Below are 12,504 nucleotides of genomic sequence, written 5' to 3' on the forward strand. Positions count from 1 at the left end.
ATCCAAGATGGCTGATCACTAGCAGCTCGGGATTGTAGCTCCCACTGAAAACGCAAAGAACGAGAGGACGCCACACCTTCACATGAATTCTTGTTGCTCACGCACCAGGAGATTCCCAGTGGAGGAGCCCCACGGGTCGCCAGCGCGACTCTTGTGACCGGCGAGGCGGTTTTGCCGGCGCCTCGGAGCGTCGGTTCTTGGTGCAGAGTCAGAAAGGCACCATCCATCTTAAGGCCGCTGATTTGGTCCGCGCAGTGGGTTGCTCAGATTTCGGCGCTGAGATTCAATAAGTTGGACGTCCACTCAGAAACCCAATTACAAAGACGGTAATTATAAAGACCATAGATGGATAAATCTACAATGAAGGGAAGAAAACAGCCAAAAAAGGCTGAGAATACCCAAGATCAGAACGCCTCTCCCTCAGCAGGGGATCCCAGTTCCTCATCAGCAACGAAACAAGGCTTGATGGAGAACGAGTGTGTTCCAATTACAGAAGCAGGCTTCAAAGTGTGGATAATAAGAAACTTCTGTGAATTAAAAGAACTTGTGCTAACACAATCTAAAGAAACTAAGAACTTTGAAAAAAGGCTTGACGAAATGTCAACAAGAATACAAAATTTAGAGAGGAAAATAAGTGAATTGATGGAACTGAAAAACACAATAAGAGAACTACGTGAAGTATGCACAAGTTTTAACAGCCGAATTGATCAAGCAGTAGAAAGGATATCAGAGGTCGAAGACCAACTCAATGAAATAAAACAAGAAGACAAGATTAGAGAAAAAAGGATAAAAAGGAATGAGCAAAGTCTCCAAGAAATATGGGACTACGTGAAAAGACCTAATCTACGCTTGATAGGTGTACCTGAATGTGACGAAGAGAATGAATCCAAGCTGGAAAATACGCTTCAGGATATTATTCAGGAAAATTTTCCCAACTTAGTAAGGCAGGATAATATTCAGCTCCAGGTAATACAGAGAACACCACAAAGATATTCCTCAAGAAGAGCAACTCCAAGGCACATAATCGTCAGATTCACCAGGGTTGAAATGAAGGAGAAAATACTAAGGGCAGCCAGAGAGAAAGGTCAGGTGACCCACAAAGGGAAGCCTATCAGACTCACAGCAGATCTCTCAGCAGAAACCCTACAAGCCAGAAGAGAGTGGGGACCAATATTCAACATCCTTAAAGAAAAGAACTTTCAACCAAGAATTTTACATCCAGCCAAACTAAGTTTCATAAGTGAAGGAAAAATAAAGTTTTTTGTGAACAAGCAAGCACTCAGAGAATTCATCACCACCAGGCCTGCTTTACAAGAGCTTCTGAAAGAACCACTACACATAGAAAGGAACAAACAGTATCAGCCTTTCTAAAAAATACCAAAAAGTAAAAAACATCAATATAATGAAGAATTTACATCAACTAATGGGCAAAATAGCCAGCTAATATTAAATGACAGTATTAAACTCACATATATCATTATTAATTCTAAATTTAAATTGACTAAATTCCTCAATTCAAAGACAGGCAATTTGGACAAAAATCTAAAACTGTATGCTGCATCCAGACCCATCTTACATTCAAGGATACACAACGGCTCAAAACAAAGGATGGAGAGAGACTTACCAACCAACCAGAGAGCAAAAATAAATAAATAAATAAGCAGAAGTTACAATTTTTGTCTCTGATAAAATAGTATTTAAAGCAACAAAGATCAAAAGAAGCAAAGAAGGACATTATATAATGATAAAAGAATTAATGCAACAACAAGAAGAGTTAAAGGTCCTAAATATACACGCACCCAATACAGGAATACCCAGACATACAAGACTTATAAAGAGACTTAGACTCCCACACAATAATAGTGGGAGACTTCAACATTAATATTAGACAGATCAATGAGACAGAAAATTAACAACGATATCCAGGACTTGAACTCAGATCTGGAACAAGTAAATGTAATTAACATTTATAGAACTCTCCACTTTACACAAAATATACACTCTTATCAGTACCACATCATATCAACTTAGAAGTTTAAACGAAATGTTGGTTGGCTCCTTGTTTGTTACTCTCTTCCCTCATTTTCTTTCATGTCTCCATTATTAAGGACAATTATAGGCATACCCATATTTAGACTGCATTCTAGCCCGGGCAGCAAAACAATACCCCCATTCTCTCTCCTTCTTCCTCTTTCTCTTTCTTCCTCTTCTTTATTCTTTTTCTCAAAAAAAAAAAAAAAAAAAAGTTTGTGTTTGGAGTTTCTAGGTGGGCACTGTGGGCCGGCTCCACATAGGTGGTGTGGCAGAGGGTTGTCCTCCTGCTGAGCCCGTGGGGAACCCGGCCCCGCAGCCACACCCCACACCAGGATGGAAGGCAAAAAAAAAAAGCATGAGTATCATGACTTGTTTGCCTTACCTCATGATATAGATACATGCATGCCTGTGTATATGTGTTTGTATGTGTGTGTAAAAAAAAAAAAAAGAAAGAAAGAAAGAAAACTGCAATGAGATACCGTTTCAGACCCACCAGGATGCCTATAATCAAAGAGACAGATAATAGTAACAAGTGGGGTAGAGAATGTGGAGAAACTGGAGCCCTCGTACATTGTAACATGATGCAGCCATTTTGGAAAACAGCTTGGCAGTTTCTTAAAAAGTTAAACAGAAACTACCCAAGAGAAATAGAAACGTGTGACCACACAAAGATGTGAACATGAATGCTGATAGCAGCATTATGCTACAAAACCCTGTAAACATCCAGAAGTGCAAAAACTGGTCACTGGATAAACAAAATGTGAAATATCCGTTCAGTGGAATACTACTCAGCAATAAAAAGGAACAAACTGGCCAGGTGCGGTGGCTCACATTTGGGATGCTTAGGCGGGTGACTCACCTGAGGCCAGAAGTTCGAGACCAGCCTGGCCAACATGGTGAAACCCTGCCTCTACTAAAAATACAAAAATTAGCCAGGCGTGGTGATGCGCACCTGTAGTCCCAGCTACTAGGGAGGCTGAGGCATGAGAATTGCTTGAATCCAGGAGGCAGAGGTTGCAGTGAGCTGAGATCGTACTACTGCACTCCAGCCTGGGCAACAGAATGAAACTCCATCAAAAAAAAAAAAAAAAAAAGGGAACAGACTTCTTAAATCAGCTATGACATAGATGGACTTACAAAATATTATGCTCCGTGAAAGAAGCTAGACACAGAAGACCACATATTGTATACTTCCATTTACATGACATTTCCAGAAAAGGTGCATCTGTAGAGAAAGCAAATCCATCATTGCTGGAGCTGGGATGGGTGTGAGAATTCCTGCAGATGGATCCAACAAGACTTTGGGGGATGATGGCAATGTTCTAAAACTGGCTTTTGGTGATGGTTGCCCATCTCTATACATTTAAAAAAACCTGTTGAACAGTACACCTACAATGGATGTGTTTTATGTAAATTATATCCTATCTAAATAAAGTTGTTTCAAAAAAACAAAATGAGGAAGCTTGTTAGGTACTGGTTTAGAAAGGTCTCCAAGAATTTATTTTTTTTTTTGAAACAGAGTCTTGCCCTGTTGTCCAGGTTGGAGTGCAATGGCACGATCTCTGCTCACTGCAATCTCTACCTCCTGGGTTCAAGTGATTCTTCTGCCTCAGCCTCCCCAGTAGCTGGGATTACAGGCACCTGCCACCACGCCCAGCTAGTTTTTGTATTTTTAGTAGAGAAGGGGTTTTACCATGTTGATCAGGCTGGTCTTGAACTCCTGACCTCAGGCGATCTACCTGTCTTAGCCTCCCAAAGTGTTGGGATTACAGGTGTGAGCCACCGTGCCTGGCCTCCAAGGTGTATTTTTAAATGGAAAAAACAAAGCGCAGAATACGATACCATTGTGTTTTGTTTTGTTTTGTTGAGACAGAGTTTCGCTCTTCCATCCAGGCTGGAGTGAAGTGGCGCAATCTTGGTTTACTGCAACCTTCATCCCTGAGTTGGATTCTCCTGCCTCACCCTCCCAAGTAGCTAGGATTATCAGCACGCACTACCACCCAGCTAATTTTTGTGTTTTTAGTAGAGACAGCGTTTCGCCATGTTGGCCAGGCTGGCCTCAAACTCTTGACCTCAGGTGATCTGCCTGCCTCGGCCTCCCAAAGTTCTAGGATTACATGTGTGAGCCACTGCATCCAGCCCCATTGTGCTGTTTAAAGAGGAACAGGTGTGTGTATACATATACACATATACTTTTATATAAATTTATATTTATGTGTTTATACTGGTACATGTCTATATGGATTTGCATAGACATTCTGAAAACTGGTGAAACTAGGTGTTTTGGGTGAAGGAAGCGGATGGCTTGCAGGCCAGGAGGGGCAGTGACTTTTGTACCTTTACATGTTTTTCTTTTAATTGTGGTAAAATACACATAACAAAATTTACCATCTTGGCCATTTTTTTTTTTTTTTTTTTTTTTTGAGATGGAGTTTCGCTCTTGTTACCCAGGCTGGAGTGCAATGGCGCGATCTCGGCTCACCGCAACCTCCACCTCCTGGGTTCTGGCAATTCTCCTGCCTCAGCCTCCTGAGTAGCTGGGATGACAGGCACGTGCCACCATGCCCAGCTAATTTTTTGTATTTTTAGTAGAGACGAGGTTTCACCATGTTGACCAGGATGGTCTTGGTCTCTTGACCTCATGATCCACTCGCCTCAGCCTCCCGCAGTGCTGGGATTACAGGCTTGAGCCACCGCGCCCGGCCCCATCTTAGCCATTTTTAAGCGTACAGTTCAGTGGTGCTAAGTACATTCACCTTTTGGCATAACCATCACCACCATCCATCTCCAGAGCTCCTTCCATTTTGCGAAACTGAAACTCTGTACCCGTAAAAGAACTCCAGCTCCCCTCTCCCTAGGTTCCTGGCAACTTCCATATCTCTGTGGGAAGCCTGCCCCAGACACCTCACGTAGTGGAATCACACCGTGTTTGTCTTTCTGTGACGAGCTGATTTCACGGAGCGTGGTGTCCTCAAGGTTCACCCATGTTGTAGCCTGTGTCAGAACGCCTTCCCTTTTAAGGCTGGATAATCTACGTGTGGGCCATGTTGTATTTATCCATTCATCTCTCCATAGATATTTGGGTTGCTTCCACCTTTTGGCCAATGTGAATAATGCTGTGACGAACATGGGTGTACAAATATCTCTTCCCGATCTTTCTATCTTTATTATTATTATTATTATTATTATTATTATTATTATTATTATTATTGTAGAGATGGGGGTCTCCCTCTGTTGCCCAGACTGCCCTCGAACTCCTGGTCTCAGGCGATCCTCCTTGCCTCAGCCTCCCAAAGTGCCGGGATTACAGGCGTGAGGCACCCGGCCGCTTTACATTTTTAAAGCATACGAAGGCACTACCTATTTGAAAATAAATTTAACTGTAAAAGGATGAAATACAAATAAACACAAATGGAAGCCATACAGTTTCTTCCCGTATCCCCTATCAAGGCTCCCTCACCGCCCCTGGGGACCAGCGGGGGCGTCCCCCGCAGGGCAGCAGCCGGCTCGCGGGGGCAGGGGCCGCGCAGGGGGTCCCTGCTGAGTCAGGCGCAGCGGCTCACCCGGGAGGTGCCCTCGCCTGCCCGCCGCCCACCCGCTCCCTGCCGATTGGCCGGGCCGCATTCCTGCGCGCAGCCCGAGGCAGCCCCGGTGAGTCACGGCGCAGGCAGCCCAGGAACGCCCGCTCGCGGGATGAGGCTGCGGCTCGCCTGACCACGTCCTGAGGCCTGCAGCCGCTGGTTTTCCTATTTGGAAACTCCTACGACGCCTCCGCTTCCAACAAGCTGGTTTCCTCCCTGGCACCCAGCAGTGGGGGAAGCCTGGCGTCGAAGCGGCCTCTCTCTCTGTGCCGGGGTTCGCAGGCCTGATCCCCTAAGGAACCGCGTTCTCCTCTCCTCAGTTCCAGAATACCCAAATGCTTGAAAACCAAACTGACAGCGGCGAAATCTGACCCGAGCCAACCTGAGACTAAGTTGCAGTCTTTACTTACCCGGCTGCGCGTGAATATTCATGTTTGCTGAGGAGGGTGGAGAAGAAAAAAAAAAGTATGTATACACACACCAAATTCTGTTTCTAAAATCTGAAGAATTCTGAATTCCAAAGCACATCTGGCCCCAGGATTTAAAGTAAGAGACTGTGGGTCCGTGTTATACCCATTTTACAGAGCAGTTCAGGATCACAGAGGGCAAGTCACAGCTGGGAACAAGCCAGTGGGTCTAAGTTTGAGTTCCTGTCTTCCTCGCGGGGCTGTCCACAAGGGCTCTGCCCACCCTGTCTGTCCCACCCCCTCTCCTGTCCTTCTTCTGGCAAGCTGTTCTTGTCCACTACAGCCAAAGACATCATCCTTATTGTCAAATGACCAAGGGGAACTCTTGGGTCTCAGAGCCCAGCCCAGTGCCCACCACTTATGGGCACTTGGGAGACAAGACATCTTGGTGACTAAGCCCAGACTCAGGGCTCCAGCTCCCTAGGCCCTAGACTTGGCTTGGCCACTTTTCAGCTCTGTGACCTTGGGCGGGTTACCTAGCCCTTCTGTGCCTGTTCCTGCATCCATAAAGGGGGATAACCATGTTATCTCCAGCCAGGCACGGTAGCTCACACCTGTAATCCTAACACTTTGGGAGGCCGAGGGAGGTGGATCACTCGAGGTCAGGAGTGTGATACCAGTCTGGCTAACATGGTGAAACCCCATCTCTACTAAAACTACAAAAATTGGCTGGGTGTGGTGGTGCACACCTGTAATCCCAGCTTCTCAGGAGGCTGAGGCAGAAGAATTGCTTGAACCCAGAAGGCGGAGGTTGCAGTGAGCCAAGATTGTGATACTGCACTCCAGCCTGGATGACAGTGCCAGACTCTGTCTCACACACACACACACACACGATACCCCCGTCATAGGTTTGGTGTGAAGATTAGAGCATGTGGCCTGGCACAGGGCTGCCAGATAAGACACAGGACACTCATATTGTATGGGACATACTTATGTGAAAAATTGATTCATTATCTGAAATTCAGATTTAATGGAGCATCCTGTGTCTTTATTTCTTAAATCTGGCCACTTTAGCCATGCACAGGGTTAATCCCTGGTATATGTTAATAATAAATGTTCAAGCGGGCATGGTGGCTCTTGCCTGTAGTCCCAGCTACTTGGGAGGCTGAAACAGGAGGATCACTTGAGCCCAGGAGGTTGAGGCTGCAGTGAGCCTTGACTGTGTTACAACATTCTAGTCTGGGTAACAGAGCGAGACCTTGTCTTTAAATAATAATAATAGTAATAATTAGTGTTCAACAACATGGAAGGCTTTTTATCATTGTATTGGTATGTGCCTAAACTTTCCCACTAGGTTAAAAATTATTCAAGAGCATTCATTCATTCACTTAAATTATTTATTGGGCACCTCCTACATGCAAGTCACAGTTCCCAGCCTTAGAGATACAGTAGCAAACCAGACCTGGTCCTGCCTTCATAGAGCTTCCAGTCTGGCAAGGAAGGTGAACATTAGACACCAGTTATCCCAAATGATTAATTACCATTGTTATTGTACTAACTGCAATGACGGCCCATGAAGGTGGCCTGGCCTGGCGCCGTGGTTCACACCTGTAATCCCAGCACTTTGGGAGACTGAGGCAAGCGGATCACCTGAGGTCAAGAGCTCGAGGCCAGCCTGGCCAACATGGTGAAACCCTGTCTCTACTAAAAATGTAAAAATGAACCAGGTGTGGTGGTGCATGCCTGTAATCCCAGCTACTTCAGAGACTGAGACAGGAGAATCGCTTGAACCCGGGAGACAGAGGTTGCAGTGAGCCAAGATCATGACATTGCACTCCAGCCTGGGCAACAGAGAAAGACTTTGTCTCAAAAAAAAAAAAAAAGAAGAAGAAGAAGGGGGCTTGAGCCCAGCCCAAGCCACCCACACTCTCTTCGCATCTCCCCTGTGAACGGAGCAGGTTGGGAGGTGGCAGGTCTAGCTTCGGAGAGGCCCAGCCTGAGGTCATGGTGGATCCGGGCTGACCCCACACCCTCACCTTTAAGAACAGCTCCTGTGCATTCATCCAGCCAGGAGGCCATTGTTGGGGGCTAAGGGAAAGAGCTTGGAGTGAACAGTCTCTGCTGATGTCAGGGGAGCAGAGTACCTTCAAGATCGCCTGACCTGACATTTGCTGGATGAGAAAACTGAGTACTCAGGAGGGAAGTGACCTATGAAAGTCACAGAAACCTTTCCTGGTGGAGCAGCTACCAAAAGTCAGGCCAGAGTCCCTGCCACACCCCGACCCCTACCCCCTGGGGATGGTGTTAAAGGAGAAGGACCTAGTGAATTCAGGCCCTGGGAGTGCGTAGCCCTCCCCACTACCCAACTGGGAATCCCCGCGGGGAGGGGGGTGTCATCTGGGAGCCAGAGGCCTCCTTTCTCCCACATCCCCCATGCAAGTTTCAGTGTGTTTCAGGCCTTGGGCTAGGGGCACCATGCCTCTGTCTGCCTCTCTGAGCAGGAGAGCCACTGAATGTCAACCTGAAACAAATGAGAAAGCTGGCCTTGAACAAGTTTCACTTCCCAAGAGCTGTGGTGGCTACAATCTGGGCAGCCTGCAACCCCAGTGCTCCCTTGCCAGCTCCTTGCAAAACCCAGCCAGGCTCACTGAATGCAGGACCCTCCTCCTCCCTCTCCCTGGCCCCAGGAGACTGATTCAGGGCTCCCAGCGGGGGAGAAGGCGCTCCCTGAGCGTGTACATCTCCAGCATCCAGAGTTCCCCTTCCAATCCAGCAGTCCCCCAGCCTCTGCATGCCGAGGCTGGGGTGTCCCCGCCAGATAGGACAACGCTTTGACCGTCCTAGCATGTCTCCTCTCCGTTCCATCTCCATCCACACATCCACTGCCTTAGCGAAGACCCTCTCCTCTCTTTCCCTGCAGCCTGGCGGCGTGTGGAGTCCTGGTGGGTAGACTCTGTCATCAGACACCCCCAGTTCACCTTCTGATGCCACCACTTGTAGCTGTTTGGCAGTTCTAAATGTCTGCAAATTATCTGGCACTCCTCCCATCAAGGACTGAAGTCTGGCTGGGCGCAGTGGGTCACGCCTGTAGGCTGGAGTGCAGTGGCGCGATCTCGGCTCACTGCAAGCCCTGCCTCCCGGGTTCAAGCAATTCTCCTGCCTCAGCCTCCTGAGTAGCTGGGATTACAGGCATGCCCCACCACACCTGGCTAATTTTTGTACTTTTTGTAGAGATGGGGTTTTGCTGTGTTGCACAGGCTGGTCTTGAACTCTTGACCTCAAGTAATCTGCCCACTCTGGCCTCCCAAAGTGCTGGGCTTGCAGGCATGAGCCACTGTGCCTGGCAGTCTGTGATGTTAGACCACGCCAACACTCTTTGCTACTTAGCTCTTGCCTCAATAGAGTGAGCTCCAGGAAGGCAGGGAGGTTTCTTTGTATTGTAATCTGCTGCATTCTCATTGCCTACAACAGTGCCTGGCACATAGTAGGTGCTTAATAAACATTCCTTGAAGGCATAAGTGAATGGATCAATAACATGCCCACTACTGGGGGGCCAAAACCAGCTGTAGACTGGGCACTGCTCTCTCCTCTGTGAAATGGAAGCTGCGGCACTGCCTCCCATCAGGGGTGTGGGGAGGTCACTGGAAAGGGTGACCTAATACATTGCTAATGCTCAGATGGGGACTTCTGGGAGTGTCACCTTTGTCAGTTGTCACAGGGCCGCTAGACGAGTCCCTCCATCTGGAAAGACAAATTCAGGCTTCTTGTTGCCCCTGGCCCAGACTCCATGAAGACACCCTGTGAGCTTTCTTAGAGATCCCACTCCCTCCCCATTTATACCCCAATTCCAGCTCTGGCCCACTGATCACTTGTTGAAATCCTGGAGTTTCAGGACCAGGCCTCACCCCCTTGCATCCCAGGGTCTAGCACCGCTGCTGCCCGGTGCTGGAGAATGAACAGTGTTGTTCGGAGCATCCCCTGAGATCACCTGATTCTCTCCCATCCATCCGACTTTTCCCGGAAAAGCCATTGCCTCTCTCTCTCACATAGGAAGGTTTACTCTTCTGCACCAGCCACGACGGTGGACCACGGGGCCAAAAGTCTCCCCAGTTCCTGCCCAGAAGGGAGAATCTCCTGCAGAGCCTATCAGGACAAAGGAGACGATGAGTGGCGGTGGCCCTCTGGGAGACACCTGCTTCCTCCTCAAACAGAGCAGAGACCGAGGGGGTCCTGGTGGATAATCCAGAGCCCCAGGCTCCCCCAACCGTCCTGGTGGTCGAAAAACAGTTTCTGTGCCATTAGGTAGTGCCTCTCTGGTGCCTGCAGAGATTATCTACGAAGGGGCAGGGCTGAGGAGATGGGGCCTGCCCCCGTGCCCTTCAGCTGTTTACACCTGGGTCTGCCCCAGAGTATGGAGGAAGGCAGTGAACTGGGGGAGACGAGTGTTGTTGACCTGGAAAGACCTGGGTAAAAGCCTCAATTTGAACAGTTTGGAGGTTCAAGTCCGTCCTAGAAAACTTGACTAGCCTGCACGAACAGCTGGTTAACTTTTACCCTCCTGGGGACCCTCCCTCCCTCCCCTTGTTGTCTGCCACCTGCAACTCACCGTCTGCACACCCTTCTCTTGCCCCCACCTCCCACTCCTCCTAGCAGCGATGCTCAGGAAGCATCCTTGTTCCCCTCTTGCTCCAATTCCACACTCCTCTTCCTTCAACGCTTGGCTTCTTTTGTTTTAAGAGGCAGGTCTTGCTCTGTCACCTAGGCTGGAATGCAGTGGGGCGATCAGAGCTCGCTGCATGCAGCCTTGAACTCCTGGGCTCAAGCAATCCTCCTACCTCAGCCTCCTGCATAGCTAGGATTACAGGCACATGCCACCATACTCACCTAATTTTCAAAGTTTGTGTAGAGGCGAGGGTCTTACTATGTTGCCAAGACTGGTCTCGAACTTCTGCCTCAAGCGATCCTTCCACCTCCGCCTCTCAAAGTGCTTGGATTACAGGTGTAAGCCACCTCACCTGGCCCTTGGGTTCCTCTGAACACACACCAACCACCTATGCCCCTGCCAGTGCTGGGTGCCCACCTGCCCAGCCACTCCCCCTCACTGGGATGCCTTTATTACACCCAGCCTCATTCAAAATGACTCCAACATCCACACAGTGCCTCATCTGCATCCTGGCCACCTCACCTCCAGACATTACTTTCTCCCTGCGCCCAGCTGTCCGCTCCCGCGGCCACATCCTAGACCTTGTCCCCTTTGCTCACAGCATCATCCCTGGATTTTTACCCTGACTGCGCTGCTTAGCCTTTCAGCTCACTTTCTCTGGAGCAGGTGCCTTCTAAAGTCCTACTTTCTCTCTGGCCATCACCCCTTCTTTCCCTCCTTTCCCACCGTGGGGCCCATGGTCTACCGTGTTGATTATTGTCACAAAGCAGCCCCAGCTCTGGTTTCCTGCTCCCTTTGTCACCTTCACCTGGCAGAACCTCGCTGTGGCAAAGCCTGCTGTGCCCTTCCCCCCAGCGGCACCAGGGAAGCCCAAATTGCTGAGCCCACCCCATGGCCAGGCTGCCTGGGCGCACCTGAACCTGAAATGCGTGCATAGCACTGCCTGGAAGTTGTTCCGCCTTCTTGCTGGCCACTGGCAGAGCTGATGGACTGTAAGAAGTGGAAGGAAGGATGCAGAAATGAGAAATTTCTGGCTGGGGCAGTAGGGTTGCAGTGGTTCCATTTTCTGAAATCATGAGGAGAAAGAGGTTTGCAAGAGAATCAATGGCTTCCGCAGTTGGTTCTGGAGTTTTACCTCCTGCAGAGACCCTAAGCTAATGCCAGTCTTTCCACCTCCTCTAACTCTAGCTTGGCCGCATGGTCTTGTTAAAATGTCAACCTGATGCATCCCTCACCTCTGCAGAGGCTCTCTGTGGATTTGCATCTCATTGCAGAATTAATCCAGATGTCTGCAGGCCTTCCCCAGCCTGGCTGCTGGCTCCTACCTCGAACCTTCCACTTCCCACTTCATTCGATCAAACATTTCCATTCTCTGTGGACACCGAGCGCCTCCCTCACCTGCTCCAGTGCCTGAGCACTGTCCCTCACAGGACCTTCGCACCTGCTGTGTTCCCTGCCTGTCATTGATTGCGTGAATAAATGGATGTGTGGATGGACAGATCCCTTTCTCTAGGGATGCTGGTACTGGATGGGAAATCACTCTGGAAACTGCCCCACAAGGCATCACGGTAGGTATTTTGCCCTGGCACGACACCTGGCACACAGTAGGTGCTCAGTAAGTGCTGATAAATGAACTTGTGTCACACGAGGCAGGATTTAGGATGTGAAGGAAGAGAACACAAAGGGCAGGGGCAGTGGGATCTCAGAATAGGAAGAGGGTGAAGGAGGGCAAGGGTTCCGCCTGTTCCGCCCTGCCCTGCCTGCTGGGCTCTCCAGCCTCTGCCTGTCCACTCCGACTGCCTCCCATCCCCCTCACACA

Source organism: Saimiri boliviensis, chromosome 17, assembly GCF_048565385.1.
Source record: "Saimiri boliviensis isolate mSaiBol1 chromosome 17, mSaiBol1.pri, whole genome shotgun sequence".
Lineage (NCBI taxonomy): Eukaryota > Metazoa > Chordata > Mammalia > Primates > Cebidae > Saimiri > Saimiri boliviensis.